Here is a 27,642-nt window from a genome sequence, read left to right on the forward strand (position 1 = left end):
GTGGAATCTCGTACAGGTGGAATCATCAGGGTGCGTTTCTGTGTCTGGCTTATTTCACCCGGGTTCACCCATGTTGTAGCCTGAGTCAGAATTTCCTCCTCCGTTTAGGTTGAATACTATTCCATTGTGTCTATCACCACATTTTGTTTATCCACTCATCTGTCCATGGACACTTGGGTTGCTTCCACGTTTTAGCTATTGTGAATAATGCTGCTGTGAACATGGGTGTGCAATATATGTTCAAGACCCTGCTTTCAATTCTTTTGAGTATAAACCCAGACATGAAATTGCTGGGTCATATGGTAATTCTCTGTTTAATTTTTTGAGGAACTGCCGTACTGTCTGCACAGCAGCTGCACCATTTTACATTCCCACCAACAGCATACAAGGGTTCCAGTTTCTCCATATCCCTGCCAGCACCTGTTTTCTCGTTTGGGTATAATAGCCATTCTGGTGGGTATGAAGTGGTTTCTCATTGTGGTTTTGATGTGAACTTCCCTGATTAGTGATGCTGAGCAGCTTTTCATGTGCTTATTGGCCATTTGTGTGTCTTCTTTGGAGAAATGTCTATTCAAGTCCTTTGCCCATTTTTGAATCCAGTTGTTTGTTTTTTGTTGGTGAGCTTTAGGAGTTCTCTATATATTCTGGATACTAACTCTTTATCAGATGTATGATTTGTAAATATTTTCTCCCGTTCAGTGGATTGTATTTTTACTCTGCTGATATTGTCTTTTGATGCACAAAATTTTTAAATTTTCATGAAGTTCTATTTGTCAATTTTTGTCTTTTGTTACCTGTGCCTTTGGGGTCACATCCAAGAAATCACTGCCAGACTCAGTGTCATGAAGTTTTTGTCCTATGTTTTTGTCCAAGAGTTTTGTAATTTTAGGTCTTACATTTAGGTCTTTGATCCATTTCGTGTTAATTTTTTGTATATGGTGTGAGCTAGGGGTTCAACTTCATTCTTTTGCATGTGGATATCCAGTTTTCCCAGCACCATTTGTTGAAAAGACTATCCTTCCCCACGGAATAGTCTCAGTATCCTTGTCAAAAACCATTTGACCTCACACATCAGGGTTTATTTCTGGGCTCTCGATTCTGTTCCTTTGATCCACACGTCTGTCTTTGTGCCAGGACCACCCTGTTTTGACGACTGTAGTTTTGGGATACATTTTGGAATCAGGGCGTTACACGAGTCATTTTTAAAGCTATGGTGGAACTGTTGTCCTGGGAATTGAGGTGTGACCTTGGCGTGACAGTTCAGTCCATCTCCTGAGGGAGATGTTCTCCTGGGGAACATGCTGAGCGCAGTGCCCAGGGGTCAGGCAGCCCAGTGGGCAGGCCGTGAAAGCCGTGTTGAGAAGCTGAATTAAGGGCAAGTGTGGCAAGAGGGTTGCAGTGGTCCCGAGGGCCTCTGGTATGCTGGTGACAGGAGTTTCCCGACAGCTCTGACCACAGCCCCTCGACCAGGTTCCGAGGGCCCGCACTGCTCCTGTGACACTGACAATGGTTCTGTGTGCGGCTCTGATTCTTCCCGTGCTGAAGGTGAGGAAACCGGCAGGTGGGCACCGAGAGCGGGTTTGTCCCTAGTCGAGGTTTTGTGAAGTCTCCGGGGAGGTAGACTTGCTTGTGCCCAGTCATGCCACGGACTGTGGGCTGACCATCTCTCACACACACACACACACAAGCTTCCACTGTCTCCTCTGTTCAGAGCAGGAGCTGTCAGAGCTGGGCCTGGTCCCTCTCTCAATGAGATCCGGGAGATGCTGGCCAGGGCCCTGCCCACGGCCTCTGTCCTGTCCCTCCTTTGAGTTGGAGCGGGTTTCTCGACCTCAGCACTCAAGATGTCTGCTATGTAATTCCAGGTGGGGGGAGCCCTGCACACGGTTGGATGCTTGGTCGCACCTGGCCTCCCCCTGCTAGGTGCCAGCACCCGCTCCCGTCCTGACCACCATGAATGTCTCTGGACGGTGCCCAGGGTCCCTGGGCCCACAGCCTCGGGAGGGGGGCCCTGAGCAGCCCCCTGTCACCTGAGAGCCCTTCTGGGAAGTCCAGTGGGGCTCGTAGCCCTCTGACCGCCCCTACAGGATGGCCCATCACCAGGCTCCTGTTACCCCCTCCACGGGGCCTCCAGAGCCTGGTCCCAGCAACCTACAAGAAATTCAGGGGCGTTTCCGCTTTTCCATCATCAGGGACAGACTTCCTAAAGAACTCCCAGCGCTGTGCCCACAGAGCTCATCCAGAGACTCCACAAAATTTCCTTTTCCTATGTCTGTAGAAAATCAATGTAAAGATCATGCGTGTTCAGGACAAGCTTCGGCCACGATACACCTGCAGCTGAGATCATACTCGCCCTCGAGCTCCAGGCACGGGGCAGGAAGTTTCGGGAATACTTTCCCTCATCTTTTGGTACAGGTGACACCATCTGGTGCAAAGTGTGTCTTTTCCTTTTTGGACCATTCATAGTATCTGGCCAATCGGTGCCACCATGAGGACACAGCTGCACTAAGCATGCTTCACAGCCCCAATATTGTTCTGGAGAAATGGCATCTTTTCCAACAGAACAAGTCCAATCTCTCTCCAGTCTCCATTTTGAAAGCCAGAGGCACGTCCCAGTGGCAACCCCCCTGGTCGGAGGGTCTGCAGGGCACGTGGCACTGTGCTTCCACCTGCTCAGCCCGGTGGTCTGTGGACGCAGCCAGGCCGTGTATCCACGGGAGGCTCACGGCTGCTTTCCTGAACTTTCGTCCCATGCTGTCTGCATCCCCCGCCCCAGGGAATTCCGGGGTGAGTTCCCGCCGCCCCTGCCCCAAGGACCCCTGACACTCAAAGCCTCGTGCTCAGGAAGAATCAACCAGGCTCCAGTTCTGCTGTCCAGCGTTTGCATGTGGAGTGGATTCTCCTCTTGCCTCTGAGCCATGGACGCGGCTGCTTTCAGAGGCTCAGGCGCAGCTGCCAGCAGGACCTGGGAGGGAAAGAATGTTCTGGGCTGGCTGTGCTGAGGCCCTGGACGCTTCACTCTGGCAGAGCCGGTGCCCCCAGACCCCCCACCATCAGGACAGGCCACCAGTCACCGTCTTTCACTCTGTCTTCCTGGGCCGTCCGCCTTCCTCTCCATGTCTTAGGTAAACTCTGGGGTCCTTCTGGCTGGAAGTGAGCTCTGTTTTTCAGCCGCCCTGTGGCTTTTGGAGGCAGCAAACTTAAAATTAGTTCATGACGATCCAGACACACATGGAAGCTTGGAAACCACACAGCAAGCCCGCCGGTGGAGGGGCCCCGTCGTCAGGGCAGCCAGGCTGAAATTTACGAAGTGACCTGGGCCTTGTCGGGCCTGGTGACAGGGTGTCCGCTGAACCACTGCTTAGTCACCAATTTGCTTGGCAAGATGGGTGGATGAGGAAACACACGAAAGGTCAGACAGTAGGAGTTTGTCTAGACGCTCTATATTGGATTCTCCACGCGGCGTGTCCTGTAGCAACCTTTGCAAACACGGGTCTTTCAGCGACATCATAAAAGCTTTGTTCTCCTGCCATGGTGGGCCGCTCTGTCTGCATGTCAACCTACCCGCAGGGCCACTGAGGCCTCAATTTAGAAGCTGGAGGGAGGCCCTCGGGAGGCCCCTCTCCTCCCCAGAGCCTCACCCGGCAACGCCCAGCTCCCGCGAAGGACGCACCCCTTGGGAGGAGGCCAGGCCTTCCAGAGCACGTCCAAGGCTCAGAGGCAAACACGCCAAGAGGTAGAAGTGGCTTGTTTTCCCTCTGAGCCTGATGGGAAGGCTGCTTATGGCCCATCTCTTAGTCATCTCTCTGAGGCTCGAAGCAGACCTTCTGAGGGCTGAGGACCAGAAATCACACGTGGGACACGGCCTCTAACTCCCCGAGGACTGTCCTGAGCTGAGGAGATGGAGGAGGGTGGAGAGAACGTGGGGGAGAAAAGCGGCGGTGGGGGGGGCTTTCTGCCCCCAGCCCCACCTCCAGGGAGGCCTGACAACACCCTCCCCAGGGGCTCTCTACCCCACAGCCCCAGGCACTGTCTGCAGAGGGACATCCAGAGGGCCAAGACCACAGTGCTGCCCAGCGGACACGGCAGACTCATCCAGCCTAAGGGTCGCGGTGCCGAGGGGCAGAGATGCTGCTCTGGAGGCTCGGCCAGGCGATGAAAGATGAAAACAACCTGCCGTGAGGACGGGTCCCACAGGCTGACTGCGCCCGGACCCTCCCGCTGTCACTGCTTGTATCGTCCCCTCACTCTCTGCTCTCCCCTGCCTTTCGACGCCTTCTTGAGTGCGGCAGGGAGGCCTGGCAGCCGCCGCACCAGCCCGCTGAGAGCGGGGACTGGGCCGCGGTCGAGGCGAGAGGAAGCCGGGTGCCAGCACCTGGGCCCTGCATGCGGGACGCGCACCGGCCTGGTGCGAGCACGGCCGTGGGCTGAGTCTTCCTCCCTGGGCTCCGTGCCGCGGGGGCTACTGCGAGCCGGTTACTTTTCCTCCTCGTAGCTGTGAGCTTTCTGAATGTCTGGAGGCCCCTGGGCCCCACCCCAGGAGGCTCCCCTTGTGGCCGGGCTGTACTCTTTCTTCAAGGCAGCTCACAAGACATCTCCAGGCTGGGATTGGGGCCATTTTGAGTCCTTATTACTTTGGAAACCTGTAGGGCAGGCGACCCTCGGAGCAGGGTCCCCATCCACCTGGCTGCTGCCCTGCATTCACGGAAAACATGGAAAAGTGAGCAAAACAAGCTTGTTATGAACAGAGGGGATGAAAAGATCAGAGAGAAAATATTAAAATAGAAGACAGACCCCAAAGAAGAGAAGTAAAAAGAACCCGTCTTGTCTGCAATGTCCCAGTTCGTCCGAGGCTTCCTCCAAGGCTCCCCGTAACCCCTGCCCCATCCACTGCCGCAGCCCTCTCTATGCAGCGCGCCTGGGATGAGGAGCCCCCCGTGGACCCGCTCCTTCCAAGCTGGCCCAGGCGGCGAGCGTGGCCAGGGGTCAGGCAGCAGCAGCCAGGGCTTGCCCCCCCTCCATGTGCCCTGGGCTCCCCCACTCTGGGTCCCATGGGCCCTGCCCCGTCCCTCTGGCTCCTGGGTGCCAGCTCGGCCCTTCTCAGCTCCCGAGGCGCTCATACCTGGGAAGCAGTCAGCCTGGCACCAGATGGTCCTGCCTGCAACATGGAGGGGGCCAGAAGGACCTGCCCGCTTCTCCTTTTTTTTTTTTTTTTTTTTTTTTTTTTGCGGTACGCGGGCCTCTCACTGTTGTGGCCTCTCCCGTTGCGGAGCACAGGCTCCGGACACGCAGGCTCTGCGGCCATGGCTCACAGGCCCAGCTGCTCCACGGCATGTGAGATCTTCCCGGACCGGGGCATGAACCCGTGTCCCCTGCATCGGCAGGCGGACTCTCAACCACTGCACCACCAGGGGAGCCCCTGATTCTCCTGTTTGTGCTGGGTTTTCTCGTCATGGGAGTTCTTGAAGAGACCCCAGGGAAGAAATTCCTCCCAAGGTTAAATAGTTGAGCTAGTTTTGAATACCGGGGTGTAGCTTACGACACTCTACGGATGTTGGGGGTTTTCCCTGCTGCCCAGGAAGCAGGACACACAGCTGGCCAGTGTGGCGGGACCTCAGAACATGACCCCATGGGGAACCTGGGTCTCTGCAGATGTGACTTAGGTAAGGAGCTCGACATGAGGTGGTCCTGGATCATCTGGAAGGCCCCCACAGCCAGGGCTCATGTCCTTACGGGAGACAAAGAACGGGACTCTGAGACAGGAGTCTGCATGAGGATGGACGGAGGAGAGAGGCCCAGCGGGTCCTGCCTTCAGGGCCGCCAGGAGGCGCTGACCCTGCCCGCCCTCCATCTCGGACTCCTGGCCTGCAGGGCTGGGAGGGAAGACATTCCTTGAGCCGCCCCATGTGTGGGGCTTGGTGACCGCAGCCCCAGGAGCCAGACCCGCCCTTCACGGGGTGTGCTCCGCTGCCACGTCGGCCCCACCTCTGTCCCGGCCGCGCTCCCCCACCCCATCTCTGTACAAGGGCTGCTGCACCTGTGGCCCGCTGCAGCCGCACTGTGAGCGTGCACTCGGGCTCCTCTGGGTTCGCGCATGGTGTCTGAGTGTCTACTGCCCGTTGCTGTCATCCGGCTGCTGCCGGTGGGTCACTGGCATCGAGCCTGCACCACCTGCCCGACGGGCCCCTCACCTCCGCTGAGCACCTTCCACCTCCTCCCCATCAGGGGTGACTCATAGCCTCCTGTGGGGGTGGAAAGGACACACATCTCGGGCTCCTCCCACTCTGTCTTCCTTCCTGAGGCTCCAAGAGTCCTCTGGTCGTGTCCTTTCTGTTTGAAAACCTCCCTTTGCCCATTGTTACAGGGCAGGTCTGCTAGTGGCAAATTCATTCCCTGCTTTACGTATTTATCTGGGCCTGAGAACTTTGTCTTTGTTTCTCCTTCACCCCTGAAGAGTAATTCGGGGTTGGCAGTGCTAGTCTTTCAGCCCTTGAAAATGTGCCACTTCCTTCTGGCCTCTGTGGTCTCAGACGAACCGGCTGCTGCTGGAACCGGTGTTCTTTTTCCGTCAGTAATGTGTTTCCTTCTGGATATTGCAAAGATTTTGGTTTGTCTTTAGCTTCTAGAAGTGTAATCGTGATGTGTCTTGGCATGGGTTTGGAGGTGTTTTCCCATTGAGAATTTGTTCAGATTCTTGAATCTGTAGGTTTACGTCTTTTACCAAATTTGGGGAGCTCTCAGCTGTTGTTTATCCTAATTCTCTTTCAGCGTCACTCCCCTCCCATCTCCTCTGGGACTCTGGTGCCACAAAGCCACATCTTCTTAATTGTCCCACAGGCCCCTGAAGCTCCGTTCATGTCTTTTGCACTGTTCCTCTCTGCTGTTCAGACTGAGTGAATTCCCACGTGTGCACAAATTCACCGATTCTATGCACTGCCTCCCCGACACCACCAAGGAGCTGGGGTTCATTCTGTTCGTGAGTATTTTGTCCTGGCATTTCCATTCGATTCATTATAATCACTCCTGGATTTTTGCTAAGATCTTCTATTTGGTTCAAGAGAATTTGTAATTGCTTGTTGAATCATTCTTAGGGCAGCTGCTTTAAAACCTTTGTCCAATGGTCCCAGCACCTGATTCATCCAGTGTTGGGGACACCTGATGGTCTCACCTAAGTGGTGATTTTCCTAACTCTAAGTCTTATCCTTGGGACTTCCCTGCTGGTCCAGCTGCTAGGGCTCTGTGCTCCCAGTGCAGGGGGCCCGCGTTTGATCCTTGATCAGGGAACTAGACCCCCCTTGCAGCAACTAAAGTATCCCACATGCCACAACTAGAGATCCTGTGTGCCACAATGAAGATCCTGCCTGCTGCAACTGAGGCCCGGTGCAGCCAAGTAAATAAATTTTTTTTTAATGCTTTTTAAGTCTTATCCTGGCATTTGCCCATTGTGACAGGAAACCATGGGTCCTGCTTGAACCTTCCATTTTTGCCTGCAGCCACCTGTCTAGGCTTGGTCCTGGCTGTCCTGTGAGCTGCAGTTGGTCCCATGGGCATGCACGTCTCAGAGCCTGTGCAGCCCTGCTGAGTCAGCTTGGTTTGTCTGGTTCCCGGGAGCTTGCACTGGCCCTGCTCGTGCTTCTTAGTGGGGGGGGGGTGCGGGTGAGGGCACAAGGAGCTTCCCCAGGGCCCCCTGGGTGCAGGGGGGCTCTCTGGCCTGTAGGGAGGAAGCGGTTTCCAGGGCAGACACGTGCCCCTTCTGTAGGTCCCTCCCCTGGCCCAGCTCCTGGTCCCTTGGTGGGAGAGTCAGTCAGAGGGAGGAAGAAGCCGCTGCTGGGCCTGGTCCCCCTCATCACTGTCTTGGGGGAGACAAGGCTGGGCTGGGCCTGGTCCCCCTCCTCTGCTATCTCAGGAGGACGCGTGCTCCACGCTATCTGCGCCTTGCGCCTGGGCCGCCTCCCTATGTGGTGAGATGACCGCTGGCATTTTGTTCCCCAATTCTGGCCCAAACCTCTGCTTTCCTCTAGGCACCCCCTGCCCGGGGCTCCTCTGGCTGCAGCCTGCCGCTTCCAGGGTTTGTAGCCTGGCTTAAGGAGGAGGAGGAAGGGGGCTCAGCCACCTGCTCAGTCCAGAAGTGAGAATCATTTCCAAGCTGACATGGAACAAGGCAGACCCTAAGCGAGCGCAGCAGTGCAGGGACAGAGAAGGACCACGGGGATGCCCCAGATGCCCCGCTGCACCCTAACTCCACCCCCACTGCACCCCCCTTTGGGAGCTCACGGCCAGGACCCCAGGGGGCTCTGGAACCCTCCTGACTTTGAGGGGCAGAGTCCGGCCCCACCCGAATCCTCCCTAGAGGTGCCTCAGGAACGGCCGCGTCCCCGCCCGGCTCGCCGTGTGATGCCCGAGGCTGGTGCCGGTGAATCTGCAGCTCCATCTTGTATCCACACGTGCTTCTCGAAGGCCCTGGATTAACGAGGCTTTGAGATCTGTGTCTGCTGAGGGTCACGACAAAGAGAGATGGTCCGACTATAAACCTCACAGCCTCAAGTGGGGCGGGCTGCCCAGGGAGGCGTTCCTGCCTCTGAGACTCTGTCCCGAGCGGGCGCCCAGGGTCTGGCGCCTCCTGCGACACCTCCTCTGGCCGGTTCCCCCACCCCGTCCCCGTCCCCGTCCCCAGGCTGAGCTGGGCATCTGGTGAACCACGCAGGTTTTCATATCAAATCACTCCATGAGAAAGCGGCCTGTGCTGGGGGGACGCACAGCCAGAACAGCCAGGGCAAGCCCCGCCCCACAGGGCCCTCTGGAATCCCCGTGTCCCCTCGGGCACGAGGTCGGCTTCGGGCGGGCCACCAGCCGCCCCCCGAGGTCCGGCCCTGCAGACACACAAAGGCGGCTCTGGGGGCCCTGCTGGCAGCAGAGGCTGCCCTCTCCCCTGCAGGTGCCCTCCGAGGGGCCTGGGATGAAGAGCCTTCGGGCGGTGAGGCTGGCCTCTCGTCCCGGAGGCCCTGCCCGCCCAGCACCGCTGCAGGGCCGGCTGGGCAGCCTGGAGGTCCTGTGCACCTTCTTCCAGGAGCCTGAGACCCTGTATGCTTCCCCACACCAGCCCTGGCCCCTCACCCCGCTCCTCTGCTGGGAGAAGCGACGAGCCCCCACCCTGTCGCTTCTGAGAGAGCAGGGCCGAGGCCGGGGGCTCCTCCGAGACCAGAGCTGGGTGGGTGGAGACCAGCCCTGGACACAGCTCTCGTGTGTGTAACACGTCAACGCGCCAGGGAGCCCACACCTGGGGCGGGGGGTCACCTGAGCGATGTTGGCAGGGCCTCGGGTGAGCCCGGCCAATGACTGCTCCATGCGGGGGCAGGTGTAATGGAACATCGCAGACACTCTCAGCACTAATTAGCCGTGACCTCGGGCAACTTCCCTGGGCCTCGGCCTCCTCCCATAAGAAGGAGGTGGGGAAGCGGTGGCCTGCTTGGAGCAGCCAGGCGTGGGGGGCTGGGAACTAGCCCCCTGGGACCTATAGGTCCACAGCCACCCAGAGAAGCAGAGCCTAGGAGGACAGAGACGCACCTGCCAGCACAGCCGCCAGACACAGCTCACAGAGCCTCGTGTGCACACGGCGGCCCTAACCCGGCCATCTGGGGGCGGGTGAGGCAGGCAGTCCCCAGGCCAGACCCCAGACCTGCTGCTCCAGCAACTGCACTCAGACAGGACCCAGGTGCTCCTGGCTCTAGACGCTCACCCCACCCCGATCCTGCCAGGCCGTCACCCGCAGACCCTGATACGCCTTCGTAGGGGGCGTCGATAGCCCACCTTTGCCTCAAGGTTCAGCCTCGAAGAAGCCGTCCTTCCGCCCCCAGCCTCACGCTGCACCAGAATCGGTGCCTCAGACCCTCCTCCAAGAGCAGGCTCGAGGCGGGAGAGACGGGGTGGTCCCAGGGCCCCAGCATGACGACGCACGTGGAGTCCACCCTGCTCCCAAGGCATCCTTAGGAATCCGCGTTTGGGGCTTAGCGTGGCCCGTGGCTGCGGCCTCCTGGGGAATCGCGCTCAGGGCGGGTGGGCAGGGCCGGGGGCCTCGTGTGTCCCCCACAGGCTGCGGGGCTACCATCTTCCATCCAGAGCCTCGGTGCAGGGCCCCTTGGGGACGCACACCCGCCCAGGTCCTCTCACAGAGCAGAGCTTAATCGCAGGGTCTCCTTGTTGACAGGTGGGAACTTTTCAAGAGCAGATTGACCAGACTGATGGTCCCAGGTTCTTCCAGGAAGAGTCCGCACCCGTCTCCTGTTCCATCACCAGTCTGTGAATTGTGCATCCACCCACCCTCCCTCCCTTGGCTAATGTACGACTCTCAGGCCAGCACTGGGGGTCCAGCAAGGACCAGCGAGGCCTGACTTCCTAAGATGGAAAAACTTGTATGGACAGTGTGTCCACAACATGATGGACGAAATACTAGCAACTGTGCTTCCCACCGGTGGACTTGACACCCTTTGTACAGAACATCAAATAGCTCATGGGGTGGGCACTTACAGCCACCCCTCCACCCCTAGAACCTGCCTCGGACTCCACCACTAGCTCACGCAGAGCCCGGGCCGCCCAGACGGGCCCTGTCTGTGGGCTCCCAGGTGCCCAGGGAGTGGACGGAGGGGCAGCTGGTCGCAAACTGAGCTAAGCAGGGGTAGCCAAGGGACACGCAGCCCGCACCCGCCACCAGGAACGGGGCAGGGCTCCCCAGAGGAAGTCGGGCAAGGGGCGGTCCACTCATTTGCCAAATCGTTTGAATCAGATTTTTAAAACTGTGACAACCCCCACCCCCAGCAAAGGTACTCAACTGATCAGGCCAGGAGGGTTGGATGGGGACTGAGGCTGTCAGGTGCTCACACCGTAGACCATGTGTTGAGGCCCTTTTTACAGATGGGAAGACTGAGTCCCAGAGGAGCCAAGTGCCTTGCTTGAGCCTGAAAAGAAAAGAAGGCTTTATCCGGTGTGAAAGCTTTACATTTTAACACTATCCAGCTGTGCTGTCTGTTTCTCATTCCTTTGCTTTAAAAGCCCCGCTGGTGAGAGGGGGCAGCTGCTCTCTGGCCCACACAGCGCCAGCTCCCACGTCTGGAGACAGTGAGGACGGCTTCCGGCTTCTTTAGGCCAGGGGTCAGGGCGCGGCCAGCCCTGGGAATTTGTGGTCCAGGGGGACCTTCCTTCTCCGCCCCGACACCCACCCTTACCACCAAGGAGAGTGTCCCCGCCTACCAGGGATGCCAGAGAACCGACAGGATTTGCATTGTTTTGTGGGGGTTTTTTGGGTTTTGCTGTTGTTGTTGTTGTTTACCATTGGGCAGATTCTATGGTCAAACTGGAAAGTTCAAACCACCCGAGTGAGCCCAGTGCAATTCCTGGAATGTTCCCTCCTGTGAATTTACCAGAATGAACCATCAAATTTAAACCTAGAGCTTTTGTAGTTATTTCTGTAATTGGCCAGGAAAATCAACCTTTATAAAGCCAATGTGTTGTTTGAACTATGCCTTATTCCGTAAGAATTTCGTTAAAGTAATTATATCTTAATCGATGTGGCCAAGGTTATGGATGGCACTTCATCTCATAACAGACCCTGTATGCTGTAGCAATTAGCGGCCAGCAAATGAGCAGGACACAGCCACTCGTGGGGCCTGTGTAATGTTTTCATTACAGGAGCTACTAATAATCTATTAATCTCCCTCTAAACACCCAGCAACACGAACACATTCCTCACCTCAAAGCTGGTTCTATGAAATGGCTTGAAGCCCACAAACTGGCACGCAGGAGGTAGCATGTCAGCGGATGATTTATGGCATGAATCGAACACCTTCATGTGAATAAAGACATAATTAACCCCCAGGAGTAAATTGTCATAATGGCAAACACGTTCACTCAAGGCTGGCCCTGCAGGGCTCGCCCACGGCCCATGCTGCCGGCCCAGAACAGTCTGTGTGCCCAGGAAGGTCCGTGTGCCTAGATCCACCCGTGCACCCAGGGACATCCGTCTGTCCAGACCTGCCTGCTTTGAGAAGTCTTAGCCCTGAGTTGGCCCTGACCCTGCTGGAAAGCCCCTGCAGCCGTCCCCAGGCCCCAGTCAGCCTCTGCCACCTCAGAGAACCGGCAGGGTCCCCCCGACGAGGAATGGGCTAGGGAAACCGTGCCTTCTGCACTCGAGACGAAAACATTAAATCAGTTCCTCTTTTCCAAACGCAGGTAAAACGGAATAATGCACATCTAATGGGGCTCCTGGAATCTAACCTAATCTGTCCTTTATCTTCTCCAACAGAAATCAAACACTGTACGATCTCACTTATATGTGGAATCTTAAAGAAAATACCCCCAAACTGAACTCACAGATACAGAGAACGTATTAGTGGTTGACAGAGGCAGGCACTGGGGGTGGGAGAAAGGGAAGAAGATGGTCCAAAGGCACAAGCGTCCAGGACAACGTCACACTCTGGAGCAGCCCCTCCCTCGTGGCTGTGTCTCTGCTGCTCTAATCCTTGAGTAGACCGGCGGAGGTGAGCGGGACTCTGTTACATGCCCAGCACTTTGCACTGCTAAGAACACTTGGGCCCTGACACAATTATTTTGAAATACGTACATTTATGGTAGTTTTTTTCAGTACAAAAGGTTACAAAATCGGCTTAAGGTTAAAGATACAGCTGAGGGGTACAGGGAGGGCTGGGCAGTGGGCGTGGGTCCCGCCCGGCCAGACCCCAGCGGGGCTTACGGGGAGCCGGCGGGTACCCCGCGGGGCGGCCTCTGTCCTGGAGGAGCCTCCGTCTCCGCGGGGGAGACTCTGCTCTCGGGACATGGGCGGTGCGGAAACTGGGCAGGCGACGGGGACCCCGGCCGGCAGTTGCTGGAGCCCCCACTGGACGAGTGGGCCGGGGAGGGCCACCCTCTGAAGGGACGGGGCACCGCAGGGCGGCAAAGGGGGGCTTCTCCCTCTGAGGTCAGGCGGAGCCTCCTGCAGATGCACCGAAGCCCTGAAAGCAGCCTTCCGCAACGCTGGGCCTCCCCTCACGGCTGAGGGTCACTCTTGCCTTGTGTCCAGGAAGCTCAGATTTCAGACCCAATCACCCCCTCTCTCTGAATTATCAGACTCTGGCTCTTTGCGATTTTCGCTTTTTCACCCTCCCACTGACCTGTGTTCTCTTTATGGTAAAAGCCTCAAATCCCTTTTGGAAGCAGATGGGCGATACCTGAAGTCTGCTGGGAGGACACACCCCAGGCAGCCCATGAGACGCCCTCTTCTGCACACGACTCCCCTCCACGAACAGGCCTGCTTCGCCTCTGGGCCCCGGGGCCTCGGGGATGTGGAGAGCCCACGGCCCTTCTCAGGGAAATGATTTTAATGCATAAAGTAAAAACGCAGGATTATGACAACTGCACCCAGCCGTGGAAATATTTCTTTAAAAACACAATCATGAGATACTGATATTAACTCATTAAATAGCAATATCCTGTTCTAATGAATTCTGTAATCTTGACATAGTGACTCCCGTAAATGATATTCTGAGATTTCTACAACAAGAGCAGTGTGATGTGAGCCATGGTTTCTGGTGACATGAACTTAATTCACAGTGTTAAGAGCCGTCAGGTTCCTTGCGTGTCTCCACAGCCCACCGGCCCTGAGCCCCATCCTGTAGGTAGGGAGGAGTCCAGCCTCAGCCTCAGCTTCAGCCTCCAGTGGCGCCCCTGCTCCAGGCAGGGCCAGGTGCTGGGGGCCTGATGCTCTGCCCACGGTCACCATGCCCCCCGTCCAGCCTGGAACAGCCCCGACATGGGTCCCGTCTGGCCAGGGCAGCCAGAGGGCACCGTGCGGCCCCTCCCCAGACCCCGGGGAGCTCTGTGTCTCCCACACCCCTCAACCAGTCCAGCTCCACCCCCGTCCGGAGCCAAGACAACAGAGAAGAGCCCTAGCAGGTGCTTTCGGTGCTGAGACACAAGCCCCCAGGCAGGGCTCCGGGGTCCGTCCGCCCCCTGTAGCCGGAGAATAAGCACCATGTCCGACGCGTCGCCCGCACCAGCCACCCCGGCTGAGCCCCCGGCCCCACTCCCAGCAGTCCACCGGGTGGGCAGCCTCCCTCCAGGCTCACAGGGTGGGGGGCCTCCACCCCAACTCCAGCTCCCCCCTTGTTTAGGCGGAGGTTTCACCCACTGGCCCAAGATGTCCTTTGGCCGAAGGTCAGCTGGTCCCCATCCCCACAGGCGATCCGACCACCCGCCCGGTTTCCGGGGACCTGGCCGGTCTTCCCCCCGACAGTGCCCCGTCCCGGGAAATCCCGTCCTGAGCCCAGGGCAGCCAGAGAGTTAGTCGCCCGAAGGCCCAGCACCCTCCGCAGACCCCCAGGTCCCGGGTCCGAGCACTGGTTGTGCCGCCTCCCCTCCCTGGAGCCTGCTGGGCCGAGGGCATGAGAGGAGCAGCCCTTGGAGGACACCGTGCAGGAGCTGCGGGCCTGGAGCCTGCGAGTTCCGCCACCTCCTCCCTGCGGCCCGCTTCCAGGTGGGTGAGGGTCCCGGGGCCGCCCTGGCTGAGCTCCCAGCCTGGAGGCCGGAGGCCTGGATCACGGTGTCCAGGGCCGAGCTCCCCAGAGAACCGATCAGAAGGCGCTGCTTCTCTTCCAGCCTCTGGTGATGCCGACAGCACCTGGCCTGTGGCCACAGCAGCCCTGTCTCGGCCCCTTCACCTCCTCACCCCGCCTTCCCTCTGGGCCTGTGTGTCCTCCTCTCCCGAGGACAGTCACAGGGTTGGAGCCCCCACCCCGGGATGACCTCCTCCCGCTAATTACATCTGCGAAGACCCTCCATAAAAGACCCCATCCCGAGGTGCCAGATGGACATGAGTTGCAGGGCTACTGCTCAGCCCAGTGCAGCCGGCGTCCGTAGCAGGGGAACCACAGGCTCCCTCACCCCGTCCCCATGGGCCCCTTTGCTGTCTCACTCTTGGGTCCCGGGACCCCAGGGAGCCTTGGCATCTGATCCAGCTGTGGGAGCTTTTATGGATGTGTCCAAAAGGGCCACCCTGAACCCCAAACCATGAGTAGCCAAATGTCTTGAGACCTGCCCCCCACTGGCAGCTGACCAGCACCCTCTTCAGCCTGAATTCTCGGAGCCCCAGACTGAGCACAGGCTGCAGAGCACGCCTGGCGCCAGACACGGGTGGCCCGCTCGGGGCGGTGTGAGGGCCACTCACGCAGCGCTCACTCCCAGCTGGACGCCCCACAAAGGTCAGGAAAGCACACGTGAGGGGTGCCTCGTCCAGCACCCTCGGGGGCTTGGGAAGCCCTGTGGTCAAACCTGTCAAAGTCTCTGCAAGGAAACAATTTTATTCCACACAGGAGTGAATAAAGACTCCATAGGCCACACTCATATCAGGACACCTGTCCCACCAGGACTGGCCACAGTCACTGATTCCCGTGCAAGGCCCCCTGTGCCTCCATGGCAGGTGGGCTTTCAGACCAAGAGCCGCCCTATCAAATCAGTTCCTCTACGTCCCATCACAGCCCCAACCTGCCTGACGGTGGCAAGTTAAACCTCATCCTTAGGGCTCTGACAAGGCCTGGGGTCCAGCAGACTCTGGGAAAGGGCCCTTTGGTCCTAGGTCTGTAGCAGCCTATATTGTCCACACCCAGGCTTGGCCCTGGGTCTGCATGGAAGCCAGGACCCCAGTGGGCGTGGGCAGTGCAGTCCTGCCAGGTCCCGATGACTCCAGGTGTTTTAGGGAAACCAAGGCGGTCCCTGCACTGGGAGAACGCCCAGCCCCTTCCCCTAACTCAGACCACTGAGCACCACCTCCTGGGCGTGTACTGCAGCGCGGGCTGGCTCTGCCTACCTCTGACCCTCAGGAGCAGGCTGGAGCTGACCTGAGGCGGGGTCAGGAGGCCAGAAGTCCTCAGGGTTCCCTCACGGCACCCTCCTGGGGGAATGGCTAAAAGCACTCTCCTAACCTCGGCGCTGTCGGGCCGCAGAGACCGGAGGTGAGACCGCGGTGCAGCGCTGGTCACAGCTAATGCTCAGCCTGGGCCCAGCTGCCCCATGTGGGGTCAGCAGGGGCCCTGCCCGCAGTCGCGCCCCGCCCCTCTCAGCCACGCGAGACTTGCTCCCCCGGGTTTGGGGACTGCAGTAGGAAAGCCGGTCCACTCAAGCACCCCTCCTTGAAACCTGCAAACTTCAACCTCGTTACCCAGCACCCTATCTCATCAGAACCATTAGGGTCAGCACTCAGGAACCGCCCCTGGGACCCCAAGCCTGTGCAGAAAAACTCCGCAAAGTCACAAGAGGCAAGAGGGGAATAGTTTTCTTTTTAAATCTGACCGAAAGAAGAGGTTTTATCCTCTCTGTTATACCACTGTAATTTAAATTTACTTCTAAAATTGTTTAATAAATTTTTTATTTTAGATTAGTTTTAAATTTACATAAAAGCTACAAAAATAGCAGAGAGTTCTCATATACCCCACAGCCAGTTAGCCGGTTGCTAAGGTCTTGCATTACTGTGGTAAAATGTCATAAGTATGCACTAGATGAACGCTACATGATGAACCAATATTGACACGTTAACTAAATTCCATAATTTGTTCAGGTTTCCTCAGCGTCCCCTCATGTCCTCTCGCTGTCCCAGGATTCCACCCAGGTCGCCGCAGGACACTCGGTCACCACGTGGCCTCAGGCTCCTCTGGGCCGAGGCAGTTTTTGAGATGTCCCCTGTTTCTGATGCCCCCATGGCCTCGAGGAGAGCGGGCCAGCCGTCTGGTACAACGTCCCTCTGTGGGGACTTGGCCGCTGGTTTTCTCATGAGGACACTGGGCTGATGGGTTTGGGGGACAAGCTCTCATCACATCGTATCAAAGGTGAGGCCCCCTGGGTCACCTGGCTGCGGTGTCTGTCTCCTGCGGGGGAGAATCCATGGAAATTGTTTGGAATTCTTCTGCACAGGATATCTACCTGTTCCCTCCCTAAGTGTACTTTTTAGCATAATTCCTAAGCTTTTTAGAAAGTCATTGTGTAGACTTTGTTAGAAACATAAGGGTAATTTATCATTTTTTTCTAACAGAAAAATGCAGATAAACAGGTTCCTCTTACTGTCCTACTCGCTTTTGAAGGGGGGTCGCTGCGCTGGGCTCCCAGGCTTCAGAGCTCAGGGAGTGGGGAGCCCCATCCCCCAGTCGATGAGGGCGGCCCCGGGACATCCCTCCTCCACTCCCCGCGGGAGGGGCGCAGGGAGGAGAGCCCCAGCCTGTGATGGGGCCACCCACCGAGGGCCCCCTCGAGAGATGGGGACCCCATTGCACCCTCCACCCCACCCCCGACCCCTGCTTCCCCAGCAACCCATCAGGGACCAGAGGCCAGAGGCCGGTGCCTCCCTGCCCCGACAGGCGTCTGCCCACACACTCAGGCCTTTCCTTCCCCAGAACCCCCAGCAGGAGCGTCCCCTCCCAGGCCCCGTGGCGGCACAGAGGGGAGCCTTCCCCCCCCCAGGAGCCTCATGACCCAAGACCCCTCCTGGGTCACCACGTGGCGTGGACGTCCCCGCGGGGCTCGCATGGAGTGAGGGGGCCCGCCCAGTGGTGCCTGGTGGACGCTGGCTTCGGGACCTGGGGCCCAAGGGAGCCCCGAGAGGGTCACTCGGGGTCAATGCTCGGGCCCTGTGGGGTCTGGGAGCAGCTGTGGGCGGGAGGGAGTGAGGGCCGTAATCTAATCTCCTCCTTCTGGCTGCAGGGATCGCACGCTAAGAGCTACTCTCTCTTAATTAAGCTCCGCTCCCAAATCCTTTTAACCACGCAGCTTTAAAAGGAGCATGTGTCTTTCCAAATTAGCTTTGTATCTAGGAATAATAAGACAGCAAGAGTGTGTTAATGAACTTATAGGAGCTCCAAGGGCCCATCAGCGGGGGGTTTATTTGCTTCAAAGGGAACCAGCATCCATTACGCTGAGAGGATGCTCCAGGCCCCGCCGGGCACACCTCCTGCGTCCTCACGACTCCGCCCCTGCCGCAGACAGGGGGCTCAGAGAGCTGCCCGCGGGCGACAGCGGCCTGGGATCCAGGACCCCCGAGTCTGCCCCCGATAGCCCACGCTATATTACAAATGATATGAAGGTTTTACTCCAAATGTTTGTTAAAGTAACATGCAGACTCTGCCTGGAATAGGTTCTTCTTTTTGAAAACGTCAGAGAAAATCTTTTTCAAAGAGTGGAATTGTCAAGGCATAGGAGCTGGCCTCTGGGTCTGCTGTCCCGGACCTGCGGCCTGGGGGCCCGTGCCCTGCCGGCACAGGGCGCAGGCCGAGGACCAGCGGGTCTTCTGAAGCAGGTGGTGGGTCATGTTCCAGCCCAGCGGGGGAGGGGGTCATTCTGGAGAGTCAAGGGCCTCGCTGCTCCATCTGCTGCTCCCCACTCGCCCCCGTCCCCCCCGCCGAGCACGGACCTCCGGCAGCGGCACACGCCCCCCCCCGCCCACGCCACCTGCAGAGCTCAGAAGGTTGCTCGCTCTGTGTGTTTGGGCCCCATGAACAGACTGAAGAATCAGAGCAGGGAAACCTGTGAGAGGACGAGGCCGCGAGCTGGACGCGGTCAGAAGCACCGCCCGCCTCACCCGTGACGCTGAATAACCCCCGGCAATTCTCTCTGTCTGGGAGACAACTCTGAACTCTCTTTACAACCCACCATCGGAGGAAACATGCCCATCTGCTTCCGGAGGCCAGTGTCGTCCCAAGTCCTAGGCCGCGCCCGGAGCGGAGGGACGGCCGGGTGACCCTCTGGGAGGAGCGCCTGCCACCGGGCCGGGCTCAGGCAGGGCCACGAGGATGGCGGAACAGAAGGACCGAGGAAGTGGGAGGACCAGCAGTGACGCTGCACCTGGACGCCGCGGACTCGAACGTTTGCCCTGCGGCCGCAGGTCCACCGCTTGGCTCCTGAGCAGGCGGCCGGCTCCAGGAGGGGCAGTGGTTCCTGCTGCCTTGAGGCCCAGCCGAGGGGTCCGTCCTCAGGCACAGGAGGCCGCGGGAATGAAAAGTGAGAGGATGCTGAGGGGAGGAAGATGCATGGAGATCAGCTGGGAGACGGGCCTGGCGGGAGGAGCTGGACCAGGAAGAGACCGATGACTCTGATTAAAGCCAGGAGACAGATGACACGTGAGCAGAGCCTGAGCAGAGGACAGAACTAATGTAGGTGAGCACAGAGGCCACCATGGTGACTGGACAGAGCCGTCTGCTGAAAACGTAAACTCCTTGAGAGCAAAGGTCGTTCACAGTGCTTTACGCCCAGCTCTGGAAATGCCCCTGGTGCTCACCGCCTGGTGTCCCAGAAAAGCGGGGGGCTGTGCAAATGACAGCAGGGGGTGCCTACCCTGGGATAGCCAGGGGCCTCCTATGTCACCTGGGTGCCGTGCGTTTCATAAACAGAGAAAGAGGGTCCAGGGATGCCAAGCCACTCGCCCAAACGGCTGTCGGGGTCGCTGACAGACCAGGACCTATGACCCCTGACCCCAGCGCACTGGCTGGGGCCCGTTTCACTCTACCGATTTACCCAACCGCCGCCAGCCGGATAGCAGCCGTCGGCTGGCTGTCGAGATGTCCGACTCCAGCCGCGATTCTGTCCACAGAGCAGCGCTGGCTGGTACCAGTGCAAGATGTCACTGTCCTTCTCAGCCGTGTGGACACCTGCCTGGAGGCAGGACCTGTGGCTGGCAGGGCTGCTGGCCCCGAACTCGAGCCCACGTGGCCCCGGGCTGTGCCACACACGCGCGGGGAACCCAGGTGATCTGGTGTCACTGAACTGTCCCAGACAAAGCAGACAATCCTGATTCGGTCACATTTCGACACTTGGACACAGATCTTTTTACTATTCTGTGTGAGAAGACGGGAAACACACATCGAAGTGCGATGGGGCCTCAAGAAAAGCGTGTGGACGAGTTGTGGGCTGACTCTACCCACTTGCACTTGACAGAACAGCTGACAAACTGTGGTCACTGGGATGTGGGCGTCAGGCAGACGTTTCTAGAAAACGAACAAGATAAGCCTGTGCTTTAAGTAAACAACTGACAGAATTTGTTGCCGATGACAAAATTTGAGCTTTCAAGCAAAAATTAGAGTTTTGGAACACTTGCAGCTGTCACTGTGCTCTTCCCAACGGTTCGACTTTTTCAAGGCACTTGGTGGTGATTTTCTGATATTGTACAAAGAAATGTGTCAACATGTGGAAGGTCTGTACGATCCGGTGAACTAACTTTCTCCAAACGGCAAGCATCCAAACCATGCTTGGGTAGCAGATCCACTCAGGACGCAGTGTAGACCAGGGGTCTTCCACGTGACACGCTCTGAGAAGCTTGCCTGTGTGGTTTCAGATTCCACAGGGCAGCTAACCTTTAAGAAACTACCATTTATCAACTTCTGTGTAACATCAAAGAAGACTGTGCACAATTATCTGCAAGGATTAATAGAAGTAATCCAATAATCCAACTAAACTTTAGTGTGTGGCCCGATTTTCTTCTGTATTTCAGCCAGCGCAGTTTGAACACAGAAGCAGACGTGAGAATCCAAGTGTCTGTTAGTTAAGCCAGACACGAAAGAGATTTGCAAAAAATGTAAAACGATGCCATTTTTTCTCACTAAAACTTGTTATGTTTCATAAAAATGTCATTTATGGTAACACTTGATGGGTTTATTATTGTTACTTTTAAATGAATCAATCAATAAATGTTTTTAAATTTCTCAGTTTTAATTACTACTATCGTGCATATCAATAGGTACAACCCACATACACAAAAGCTCTTGGGGGCTTTGATAATTTTTAAAGGTGTTCTGAGATCCCCCCAAATTAGTAACTGCTAGATATTGTAGCCTAGCACAAGTCAGGAGTTTTCTAAAGGCCTCTTTGTGAATTAATGTTTAGCTTATTCCCCGTGTATTCCTCCCAGAAAGTGCAGCAGGGGATCTGTCCGCGGCTGACGGACTGTGCTCCCTGGGGCCCAGCCCAAGTAGCTGCCACCCTGAAGCCCTCCGTGCCTTCCTGTTTCATGCCGATGCGCCTACAGGCCCTTTCAGCATCTTTCTATCAGTAGATTCTACACTGTCCTGATTCCACCCATTCGGTCAGCGACCTCACCTCTCCAGGCCCTGAAAAGGCCTAGGTTTTTGTTGAACAAAACGTAATTCCATCAGGCCCCTGGGTGTCTGCACTGCTGAGCTGCCCCAGATGATGCAAACGTGATAAGTCGCTTCCTCGACTCAAGAGCCCACAGCGACCGGTGTGGATCTGAGCCGCCAGGAAGGCCCCCCGAAAGGCTTGTGACCTTCGCACGGGGGTGGTGAGCGTTCACCAGGCCCCCCGGGCCAAGCTCCGGGGCAGGAGGAACCGCAACATAGCAGGACTTTGGAGTGGTGCCCCCCAGACACCACAGGGACCCCTGGCAACCTGCCCAGGAATTCACTACCCTGCTGTGAGCACAGCCAGAGAAAATTCAGAAGAACAACAAATACTACTGTCGTTTAAGTCTGTCCCAAGTTTTCACTGTTCATCTTCAGGGAAGGAGGCATGGAGGGAAGAAGGGAGGGTGCACGTCCACCCCCACGTGGCCCTGATGACTTGAGCCGTGCGCCCAGCCTCCGGGAATGGGTCCCAATGGGCCCTGGAGGGACCCCCGGAGGCAGAGCGGGGCATAGGCGAGGGGGCGAGCGGGGGCCAGGGGCCCCAGGGGCACAGCTGGTCCTCCAGTCCCCGGGCCACCGCAGAGGGTGTGGGAGGGCTGGTCACACTGTGTCAGGGCGTCTCAGCAGTGAGGGGGGAGAGCCTGGAGGTGAAGGGCCTGGAGAGCAGACAGGAGAATCGCAAACACGGCCCCTGCCTGCCTGCAGCTCCGTGGTTACCAAAGCGGGTCCCGGGCACCCACCCCTGAGTGACCGGGTCCCTGAGGAAGCCCTGCAGCACCTGAGGACACCGGGGCAAAGCGGCCTCTTCCCTGCTGTGTAACTCCCATCGCACGGTCGGTGGGCACCTTGGGCGCGGCTTCACAGGCAGAAACCTTGTCTCTGGGCTGTCTTGGCGGCAGGGGGCTGCGGAGGCCAGAGCAGCCCTCCCTGCCCTCCCCCACCTCCCTCTGTCCCCGCTTCCGGCCCCCACAAGGTCCCTCTGGGTCTGATCCCCGAGGAGACCGGTTCCCTCGGCTCCATTCCAAACCATCAGCCTGCGTGTCCTCAAAAGCCGCTCAGGAGACCACTGAGACTGCACCCCCCAGGTGGGGAGGGACCCCTGGGCTGGCAGGTCTGTGAGGCCAGGAGAGCAGCCCCCCAGCCCGGGGCAGGAGGTCCGGAAGACCCGGGGCAGTTGGAGGACCCGTGACTGTGGAGCCCCTCCTGAGGGGCCTCACAGGTGCACCGGGGAGATTGGGAAGACTTAGCAACAGGTGCTCAGAAAATTCCAGACAACTGGAGAATCCTAAAAGCTGTACAAGGGAGGATGTAGTTCCAGTACGGCTGGCAGGGGAGGCACCAAGTCTGCAAGCACAGATGAGCCGGGGGGTGAACGCAGGGTTTGTCGGTGTTGTTCGAAGTCCACGTTCAAGCCTCTGGTTCCAGACTTCGCAGCCGTCCTGTGGGCCACGCACCCAGCAGGGAGCCAACATCCTCGCGCAGAACACCGCCCACCACACCGCGTGGCAGCTGGACAACAGCAAGAAGCGTGGTGGGCTGTGCAGGGGTCAGAGAGCCGAGCTCCCCCCAGCCCGACAGGAGCCCCTCAGGAAGGCCGAGCCCATGGCCCGCCGTCTAGAAACGCGGGCGAAACGCTAGGTGGACGTTGCTCCTCAGGATGCGGACGGTGGGCCGGGGGGCTCCACGGCCTAGTGCACTTTTTCTTATGACTTTGATTAAAATGGTAGTAATATAGTAATTTGACAGTAATTTGTAAGTTACTTTGATAGTAATGTAAGAAATGAAACCCACACGTCTGACCGTGTCACTCGCCGTCTGTCACCTAAGGACCCGGTGGAACCCACAGCCTCTCGGCTCGGCCGCGCCCTGCGCTGGGCGGGCACGTTTTCTCGGCACCACAACTGCAGAGCAGCGGGGCCGAGGTCAAGATCAGGGTCTCAGACACAGACAGGAAAGGCAGGCTGGCGCGTTTGCATTGGGTTTTGATGGAAGAGCGGCCGAGGAGTGTGGTCGGTCTTGTTGAGAGAGGAGTTATTTCCCAAGCGGGTCAAAATAAATAATTTATTGTGGGCTCCCTCTGTCAACAAAAGCGAGCCTCCTTTTGAGGTCAAAGTGTCAGCGGGGACATTAAGATGATGGCACCCCGGGGGACCAGGATGCGGGGGAAACCAGGGCGCCGATGCCGTGGGTGCAGACCCATCTGGAGGCCGGGGGTCAGCCTCGCACTGACCTGGAGCCCCCGGGTGTGCTCAGTACCCAGGCCTCCCAGCCACGCTGCCGCCACCCAGGGGTCCCCAAGTGGGGGACAGATGGCAAGCCCATGAGAGCCCCGTGCCCCCATGACCATCGCAATGAGATGTCACGGTGGTGTCGCGGGTGCTCGGTTTGGATCCGCGTAATGTGGAAAATCTTCTTTGGACCAATACTGTGAGTGGGGCAGAGACCAGCGCCCTCCGCTCCGGCTGCCAGCAATTTTCTGATGACACTGCAGCTGACAGGACTCGTCTGGAATATGAATCCTCTGGCGATACATCAGAGTAGTCTCCATAACCTGGAAAATAATTTTAAGTTGACGAGTAGATGATGCAAGGCCATCTAACAGTGGAACGCAATGTAAACAAGAAGTCCCAAATCAGCAGCAATTTTTACTAGAATATCAGCAGGTTTAGTAAAAGCCCCACTGTTGGCCTTAAACATTCTCGTAACAGTAAGTACTGATTTTATGACCAGAAGACAAATGCCTACCTCGTGACGCTGTTAGTTAAATTTGGTTTTCGTTGCCTGATGAAACAATTTAAGGAAGTCTCATATTCCAAAATCTAAGTGAACGGAACAAAGAGGTTAGAGAATTTCATTGCTTTTCTAACACACTCACCCCTCTTCCCAGAGTTGCCCGTGTAGTTAGATTATAGCTAAACAAGACACTCTAGCAAAATTCTATTTCTTTTTTTTTAACATCTTTATTGGAGTATGATTGCTTTACAATGATGTGTTAGTTTCTGCTTTATAAAAAAATTCTATTTCTAATCTGCTTTTCAAGGACATGGCTACCATATAAATTCAGGAACGTTTTTATTTATTTTAAGCGAAAGTTGATAACCTCAATTTTCATTAAAATAACATATATGTTTAATTTTATGACTTTCTCTTTTGTCATTTGTAGGTCAAGAAACTCTACATAGTGCAATCTTGAAACAGTAAATATAACAAATAAATCCAACTTGCTTTCCGATTTATTTTATTTGTTTTGCAGATACTTTCCCTGAAAAGCCTGCATCTGCACACCCGCTGGCCCAGACCACTGTCTTCTCGAAGCCGTGCCCTCAGAGGTGGGCGGCAGAAAGCCACCTGGGCCTCGGGCCCGCTGCTGTTCAAGCTTTGGTGTTGGTTTAAAGAACTACTTCTTCTTCATGCATACTTCAATTTAAAAAAATAATAAAAACAGAAATAAAGAACCACGCTTGCACCAGAATGTACTAAAAGTCGCTCTCTTCCAGGGATCTGTCTATGTGCCTTAAATTCGGCAGAGGTGAGAGACAGAAGAGCGGCCTCTGATGAAGACCTGAGGTTGCAACGAGGGGCAGGGGGTTGAAGCAGCGGAGGCAGGAGCCCCTGCCTCCCCTCAGCCCGGCCCACGCGTGGGGCACACAGCCTGGGCCCAGGGCGGCCACTCTGCGGCCAGCCCACAGGTGCATTTCCCAAGAGACGCCCTCAGGAGGCATACTGCCTGCGCCTGCCTTGTGGTCTCATCAGGCAGAGCTGGTGAGTCCTGTGCAGCCTTATCTCCAACAAAGGGAGCAGGGTCCTGCGCGATGCCTCTGGGGGTCTGAATGGCCGGTGGACTTGGAGCCCCTCCCCCAAGTATTTTGTTGGGGAAGGGAGAGGCGGGGAAAGGCTTTTTCAGTCTTGGAAAGTGATGTGCCCGCATTCCCAGCGCCAGCGATCTTTTTGACAGACACGCACACACATGCGGTTACGGGCCTGTGTCCTGGGCTGGGCCTGTGTGGCCAGGCGCACGGGCCCGGGTGGAGAGTCAGCACCAGGAGAGGAAGCACTGGGCCTCCCGGAAAAGCCTGACCTGTCAGCAGGGGCTTGGGTGTCCAAGGAGGAGACCATCGTGGGGTGGGGGGAGGTGGAGGGACTGACCCTCGGCTGGGGTTGAACGACAAGCTTCTAACAAGCAGACCGTGTGTCCGAGGGGGCCACGCTCCAGGCTGAGGACCGGTGGGACCCCCAGAGCCGGGCAAGCCGGGGAATGGCAGAGGAAACCCTGGGACTCAGCATCCACGTCTGTGAAGTAGGGGACAGTCAAATCCATCCCCCCCCCATCCAAGTACTAATAAGACAAGCCCTGGGGATGGGAAGACTCCAGCTTCTAGAATTCTCCAGAATCACCTGAATACAGAGGAGGAAGACATTTCCTGTGCCCCTGCCTGCGTCTCTGTCAGCCTACTGGCTCCGAGGACAAGACCCCTGCTGGAGGCTGAGAGAATGAGAACCGGGTGTAAAGGCCCCTCAGGGACTGGTGAATCCAGCACCGTTACTTTGCAAGAAACGAGGGACTCGGTCCAGATCCTGTGCACACGGGATAGGCTGCTCTGTGCATTTGGGGGGCCTGGCCCAGCGCAGCCCAGCCCAGCCCTGGGGGTGTCACCCAGCGCAGACCTCCCCGGCCGTCAGTGAGGCTCCATGAGGCCATGAGGCCCACAGCTCTTCCAGGAGGTGCCCGTCGGATCTCCCCAATACTGGGACCGAGAGACCCTCACTCTGACGGCCCAGGTGCTGTCAGAAACCCCCTCGTGATGGCAAGTAGAACCAGCCTCAGGATGACATAGAACCGAAAGACTTTAAAAAAAGCAATTGTTGGGTGTCATCCCTGACCTGATGCCCTGGACCCGTCAGCCGCAGGGGCCCGTAAGTCTCCTTTACTATATTATTGTCTAGATGAGCTTGAATTAACAGCCACCTAACCCATATAGCTGGGTATACGTTAAAAGTTAGAGTTTAGTTTCATAGAGCCTTGAAGACCCACCTAGGCCAAGCAAAGCACTAGGTGGTATCACGTCAGGGAAGCCCTCGCACAGAGGCTTGTTAAAGATTTGCTAATCTGCAGTCGTAAGAGGATGGCTTTAATTGGGCAGCTGCTGCAGCTCCTCTTTATTCTTCTCTGGGGAGAGATAACGAACTTCAGGACAGTAGATCCACCACGGGAAACCCAGTTTTGTGAGACTTCTATCGAAAGCCTAACTCTTGGTATTAAAGAGAATATTTAAAATATTAAAAATAGCAACATCATGCTTTTGAGAGCAAACAGCTGAAAGAGACCAACAACCTGCTTTGTAAATTTTGAGTCCACTTACTTGTAAAGGAGCTTTTAATGAAAATGTGGAACTCGGGGGGAGGCCTGGGCTCCCGAGGGACTTTCCTGGGTGACTGTCCACTCTGTGCTCACATGTGTCACCAGTGGAGAACTGTTTCTGGGGAAAAAAGAAACAATAAGCTAACCCAAAATACTCATGATTGATCCAAGCTTCCCCTTTCAGAGAAAAGCTGGAAGTTTCCCCTTCCGCATTCCTGTGGAAGCCCTGGCAGGTGGGGGGACACGAGGCTGGGCGTCTGGGGAGCAGGTGCCCCGACGGAGGCCCTGCTGCCCTTGACTCACAGGCCGGGCACCGCTAATGAGGAACTCCAGCGAGTCCCCGTCTTGGGTCCGTCATCGGCAGCAGGGGAGACAGTGATTAAAGCCTGAGTCAGTTCATTCCTTTGTGCTGGGACTTGAAAAAGCTCATTTTTCTTCTTGGAAAAGTACAAGAAAGGCAAAGCGAAACAGAACAAAACCAAAAATCCTGTGCTTATAGGAGGATTGTGTTGCCAACACTGAGAGATTTAAGAAGATGCGGCCCTGGAGAGAGTGAGGGTCCAGCTCAGGCCTGGACAGACGGAGCGAGCGGGACAGATGGCACAGCCTCAGACCCAGGATGCGTGGAAGCCACTGGGCAGAGAGCAGCTCCTTCAATACATAGTACAGAGACCACTTAGTGGACAGTATCGTCCAAAACAAGTCCCAGACGAACTCGAGTTGGGAGCCTGGGGTCCTCCTTGCATGGACTCCCTCCCAGACACTCAGCCATCGTGGGGCAAAGGGTCTGGTTCCCGATTCACCTCCAGGCTCCGTGAGAACTTGGAGGCTTGTTCCCATCAGGTGCCGAGCCCGAGCCTGAGCTGCTCCTGAGGGAAAATCGTGGCCGCACGTCACCAAATGCAGAGAAAACGCACGTGGGGCTGAGGCTCCACAGCCCCTCCCTGGCAGGGCCGCCTTCCCCGTCGGGCCCGGGGACCCCTTGCCTGGCAGGAGCACCGTCGGGGTGGGCATTCTGCTCGCGCTCCCCAACGGCCCCGCGTTTGCTGGCGATTGTGACCCCAAGGCCAGCTCTGTGTGTGGTTCCCTCGGAGGGACGCCCGGGCCCAGCGGGAAGCCGAC

Source organism: Mesoplodon densirostris, chromosome 15, assembly GCF_025265405.1.
Source record: "Mesoplodon densirostris isolate mMesDen1 chromosome 15, mMesDen1 primary haplotype, whole genome shotgun sequence".
NCBI classification, from domain to species: domain Eukaryota; kingdom Metazoa; phylum Chordata; class Mammalia; order Artiodactyla; family Ziphiidae; genus Mesoplodon; species Mesoplodon densirostris.